Source organism: Kogia breviceps, chromosome 6 (assembly GCF_026419965.1).
Source record: "Kogia breviceps isolate mKogBre1 chromosome 6, mKogBre1 haplotype 1, whole genome shotgun sequence".
In the NCBI taxonomy this organism is placed as follows: Eukaryota; Metazoa; Chordata; class Mammalia; order Artiodactyla; family Physeteridae; genus Kogia; species Kogia breviceps.
The window spans coordinates 84,529,695-84,535,888 of record NC_081315.1 but is presented as its reverse complement, the minus strand read 5'-3'; the positions used below and the strand labels follow the sequence as shown (position 1 = coordinate 84,535,888).

Below are 6,194 nucleotides of genomic sequence, written 5' to 3'. Positions count from 1 at the left end.
TGCATGAATATTCGAAGAGCAAACCATCAGCACAGTGCCAAACCTAAATGCTTAACCCTGCGTAGTGGTTATCAACTTGTTCTCTGAGACCATAGAGATGGAAGCCAGAGGAGTGGTTCCTGTCTGTTAGGCAGTGGACCCGGAAGTAACATATCAAATACGAAGATACATCAAGGAACATTTTTTAACTCATGAGAAATCAACATCAATTAGCAGTCTTGCAACTTTCATTTTTAAAAAGCAAAACAAGTATATCGAGATGCTGGAAGAATTTTTTTAATGCGTGAAAATAAATACAAGTACTCTGTGTTCATTCTCTTGCCTTATAAGTTAATAGGATCCTAAATTAAGGACCTTCTAAAGTTTTATGAAACTGGTAGTATAACACTATAAATTAGAGGAAAGTTTCCATTCATATATGTTATAATGCTAAAGGGTAGAAATGGCCATACCCTAATAAGTTGCTATTTCTCAAGGCTTCATAGGCAAGTAGTATTTTCATTCACTCATTCACTCATTCAACAAATATTTATGAGTGTCTGCCATCATAGACTTCTCAGCTTGTCAGGAAGGCAGACAAGTAAACCAATGTTCATAGCCCATTAAGTACCTGTGACGATAGAGGAGTATGCAGGATATTATGGGAACACAGAGAAGGAACAGGGTCAGCCTGGAAGATTCAGGATAAAGATTGCCAGATGAGATGCCCCTTGAGATGAGTCTTGAGGAACTCACGCAAGCAGAGATTGGAAAGGTAGGACATTCCAGATGGAGGAAACATATTTAAAAGTATAATTATAGAAGAAATGATACATTCTGGACACTGCAAATCATTCAGAATGGGCACAGGGCTGGAGAGGTAAGAAAGGGGTAAGGTTATAAAGGATCTTACAACCATGCTAAGATGTTTGAACTTTACCCTGAAGGCAATGGAGTCACTAAAGCTTGTTAAGCAGGGTCCTGGGGGATGAACAGAATTAGGTTTGTGTTTTAGCAAGGTTAGGGAGACTGGCAGGAAGTGTTTAAATTTGTTTTACAAAAAACCTTTTTTTCTGGTTAGAACACGGCCTGATTATAAAAGGCCTATTTATGAATGAGTGGATGGAAATATGTGCATGAGAGAATGCACATTCTTTCCCAATGTCCCCAGCAGGTTTGGGGGGGGTGGGGAGGCTTGAGTTTTTTTGTGGTTGTTGTTGTTTACTTTTCTTAATTTTTGGTAAAAAGTTGGCTTTATTTGTTACTTTTTCACCTTATTTCAGTTATGCCATTTTGGCGACCACCGTGGCAATCCCCCTGAAGCTGGGCCTGGTATCCACCCACCGTGCTCATTAACCACAGAGCATGAACCTGAGCCTAGCGGGGCCCTGCTGAATGGTTATAAGCTTCAGGTGGCGCTGCAGGCGCCCCCCCCCCCCCCACGAGGCCCAGTGCCCTCCGACTCACAGCCCCTGAGCCTGAGGACTACTACCCTGCCTGCCAGGGGCCACAATGTTCCCATGGGAGGGGGATTGCTGAGCAGACCATGTGTCGGGGGAGACGCCAGATCTCTGCTCAGGACCGGGTCTGATACGGCCATCTGTAATATGGTGGTATGTCCTGCACTGTGGAAGGACAGACCTGTTGGGCACATCCTGGTTCTGCCGCTGACTTGCTGGGCAGCTTTAGACAAGTCACTTCTTGTCCCTCTGTCAGTGTGTTTCCCGATAGGCACTGCCAGTGATGTCTCCTAGGAGCCCCTCATGACTCAGACAGGTGCCAAGTTTGCCACCTCTGCTGAATTATGACCATGGATTTGTGCTTTGAAGGCCACTGTGTGTCTGTTGCTGAGCGTCTCTCGCCATAGGGCTGGCTTTGCCCCTGGTGTTCCCTTCTTAGAACTGGGGTGCCCTCCAGCAAGAAACCCTCAGGCAGTCAGTGCCTGACTTTGTTGTCTCTGCTGCCAGGCACTGCCAGGCCCCTGTCCCAAGAGGGGAGTCCTTAAACGTTCTAATTCCTAAGATCTAGGTCACCTGTTATTGTGAACAGAACTTATCTCAGACATAATTGTGAGTCTTTCTGTTGTAGGGTAGTTCTTATGTGAATGCTCTGGGGACGGAAAGGAGTAACCTGACAGTGGGCTTATAATGACCTTTCCTCCATAAAGAGAGTCCCACCTGAAGAAGGAGCTCCCACATTGTGTCAGTCCCCAAAGTCCTGGCACTGGACTGGGACTATACCATAGCCCTCTGACCAGAAGTAAGAATTGAACAGGTGTACAAGTCCAATAGCAGTGATTGGGACAAGCCTGATGGCTCTCATGTGAAAGACAGAAAAAATGACCCTACCATGTGGAGAAAGAAAGGAAGTCAAGAGGGAAGGAAACTAGGTAGATTGCCTGCAAATTTACACCTGCCCTTCGGGGATGGAAATTTGATCCTGGAGAAGAGCAGCTGAACAAATGAATGGAGTTATGGGTGTTGCTTATATTTTCCATAATAATTTCATTTTTATTTTCCTTTAGAATTTAGTAAAGTTCATTTTGAAAATTCTAGATTGGCTTGGCTGTGGTAAAGAAAGCCAAGGAAACCTTTAATTTAATTTAATTTATTTTGGTATTTGAACCCAGTTAAAAAGGGAAATGAATGACCCTGGGGAACCAAGAGAAACCAGAGTAAGAATCTGAACTGAACTTCAAGGGGACACATTTTGGGTTGGGTTTCTTGGCCATCTATCTCTCCTAACCTGGAGATTCTCCTTCCAGGGGTATGATCTGGTAAGACTTTTTAAAGCTCTGTATTGTCATAGGAAACTGTTTCATGTCAAAACATGGATAGCAGCAATACTGTTAAAAGTAATCCTAAAGTCTCTAAAAAAGATCCCATTCCTGGGATTTTATATAATGATATTTAAGCCTTTAATTCTCCCCATTCACACAACTGGTAATCAGAGCAGAAAATGAAAAGTCAAAACACCTCTTTACTAAGGGCATCTATACACTAGGATTAAGTTCTGTTTGCTATCTATCAGTGCTACATTTTAACTAGATTAAAACATTAATTGTTAACCTCACTATCATGATTATTACCAACTAAAATCATCTGAGCACTCACAAAGGACATTGTATTGGCACCATTTATCAAGTTATCAGTAGAGTAATCACATTTTAGGTTCAATTGTTCTGCTTCTGATTACTGCTATATTGTTTCATCTCAGGGAAAAATATTAAGACTTTGACAACATTTATCGATCTATCATTATTCTCTGATTCTGTGGATCCATTTTGGGCCAAGTTGTAAGATCTCAGCATAAATTCTTAGCTGTGAATGCTTCTTCAATTCCTGTTTCTTAGTGTATTGCCAGAATAAGAGATTAAAACCTGCCATTTTCAAATTCTAATTTTAAATAGGGTAAAACCAGGCTGTATTTTAGACCTTATAAATATGTCTAAGTCATATGACTCAGTTATAAGATAAATTTCATGAAAGCCCTTTGGCCATTATAAAAAGGGATACAAGCTATCTTTCCTATGTGAAGTCATTCATTCATTTAAAACATATATTATATACATTTGCTGAGTATCTACTATTTGACAGACAACAGTAATAAGACACTGAATATGTATAGTGAACTAAACAGACGGGATTCTGCTCTCATGGAGCTTACATTCTCGTGGGAGTAGAGAAACAAATATATGTCAGGTGGTGCTAAGTGTTGAGAAAAAGGAGATGGGGTGGGGTGGCGGTTTGCAGGTTTACATAACATAGGAAAGGTGACATGAAAAAAAAAGGGAGACAGTCATGTGTATGGCTAAGAGCCTTCCAAACAGACAGACATGCAAAGGCTTCACTGACAAATTCTTGGTTTGTTGGCAGGAGTGAAAGGAGTCCACTGTGTGGAACAGCCTGAGAGCAAGCATGGTGCGAGCGGAGGCCAACAGCAGGATGCCACATCACGAGGGATGTTTTATTTGATTTGCTTTCACTGGGGTGGAGGAGCAAATAAACTGAAAACAGATTAGTAAATCAAAGAGAATAGATTTCAGGACCGAACAAACAATATACTTAGCATGGGGGAAAAAAAAAGAGAGAGAAGGAATTCCTATTTCTTTTTTACTGCAATTGTAATCTGATTTGATTGTAATGCTTTTTTAGCCTTCCTCACTATAAACCCAAATGAAAAGGACTGAATTAAATTTCCAAAACTGAACAAATAACTATGAGAGGAAACAAAACTATGAGAAGAATGTCATTTGCTGTTAATGTGCACAAATGTTAACACTGAAAAATCAAATGAGAGCTTAAAATTAGTACCAAATTCTATAAATTCGGGCTGTGGGTTTACACAGTTGTCTTGTGTACTTAAAGACAATGCTATTGAAGTAATTTTTATCTATGCATGGTAGGTGAGATTGCACAGAGGGAGTGGGGAGTCTCTTCCAGGTGGCTCTGATTAAAAATGGATCCTGAGCTTTGCAGTTGGAGCCCTCAATGGTAGATTTTGTGAAGTATCTCTTCCTGATTTTAACAGTTTAAAATCAGGTCATCCACTCCACTTTGAACTAGCATATCAATGCTTCATTGTTTTACATTACGTTGCTTGGGAGTGTACAAAATAGATCCCTAAATAGATCTCCCAGGCACCCCAGGCCGTTGCCACAATTTGGCTATGTTGTTTTGCTGATGACTTGACCCATCAGTCTTCTGGACCATTTGCTTCCATTGGGTTTTCATTATGGACAAGTACCGAAGACCTCCTTAGTAAGTCATTTTTGGACGACAGACCACATGCAGCCCTCACCGATAGGATAGATAGAGATGGCTCAGAGTACACTGACTCTGCAAATAATGAACATATGCATTACATTGAGAAAAAAAAGCAGGTGGACATTTCCTTTACACGTCAGTCTGAGACAAACTAAGGAAACCCCTTCCCTCCCTTATCCACCGTGAGCCCTGTGGGGGAGGGACCTTAACTGTTTTGCTTAAGACTGATTGAGTTAACACATAAAGCGCTTTAGATTTGTGTTTGCCATATAGGCGCTGAATAAACTAGTCATTGACATTCTCAGCATCTATCATATATATATATACATTAACATACATTGGCTAGAGAAATAAATAAGGAACCAACTTTTGCGGAATTCTTATTATCCCACCATTGGAAACCAATGATTATGGCCAGAGTTGAGGATCATAATTGCTATGTCACAATACCCACAAACCCAGTACCTGAAGCACAATAATTATCCGAGTGTTGCAAGGGGAAGGGTTGCAGGGGCTGGAGAAGAGAGGCAACTCTTGGTGAGCTCCCCCAAAGCTCTAGGACAATAGTCCTGTTCTCCAAGGAATCAAAAAAACACAGGCCAGCTCCCTGATCGTCTTCCAGCCCTGCAGAGGGAACTCTTCCTAAACTTCCACCCCCAGGAATTCCCCCTCATCCCAGTTTCAAGGGGCGGGGAACAACCGGAATCTTTGTCAGGTCCTCCGCGCCACGCCCCCTCCCCCCAGAGCCCCACCCAGCCTGACGTCTCCCTCCCCCACAAGCTTCCCTCCCCGCAGCCTGCGCCCTTGCCTCCCCTCTACTCCCCGCCCCCACCCCCTTCTCCTCTCCCTCCCCGGGCCCTGGCCGTCGGCGCGCACCACTCCGGGGGCAGGGGAAACCGCCAACCGGGTGGCTGCGGCTGTCTCCCGGGGCCGGCGGACCAGCGAGGAGGGGGCGGAGCCTGGCTGGAGGGGCGGAGCCTGGCTGGAGGGGGCGGGGCGGGGCGGGCAGGGGCGGGCAGCCGCTCGCGCCGCGCCCGACTGACGGGCGAGCCGGTTCCCGACCCCCACCCGCCGGCTCGCTCGCCCCCCTTCGGGGCTGCCAGACAAATTTCTCTCCCCACTGGCCTAGTGCGGCCTGACGGAGGCGGAGTGGCTCGCTCCGGGCCGGCCGGCGCCGGAGGTGAGGCTGCCGGGAAGGGGCTGGGGGCGCCCGAGGGGCCGAGCATCCCTCTCCTCGGCCCGCCGGCCCCGGTTCCCCGCCAGCCCTCCTCCTCCCGCCTGGCCGCCCCGCCCCGCCGTGACCACCGGGCGCCTCCAGAGCCCGACGCGGTAAGTGCGACTTCCTCCTCGGCGTCGGGGATGGGGCCGCAGCGGGCCGGCCGCGCGCCGAGGCCCGTTCCCGTCTCCGCGCGAGCCTCCCGCCCGGCCGCGGCGGCCCGACTCCGGCCG

The 6,194-nt window shown here is 46.0% G+C and overlaps 1 protein-coding gene across 1 annotated transcript in view; it reads left to right on the top strand.

Moving 5' to 3' along the window:
* The first annotated feature begins 5,720 nt into the window (after nucleotides 1–5,720).
* Nucleotides 5,721–6,194, top strand: part of KLHL5 (kelch like family member 5) — a 77,719-nt gene continuing 77,245 nt past the window's right edge. The window contains exon 1 of the mRNA XM_059067069.2: nucleotides 5,721–6,074. The gene's annotated coding sequence lies outside the window, so the exon portion shown is untranslated. The remainder of the gene's footprint in view (nucleotides 6,075–6,194) is intronic.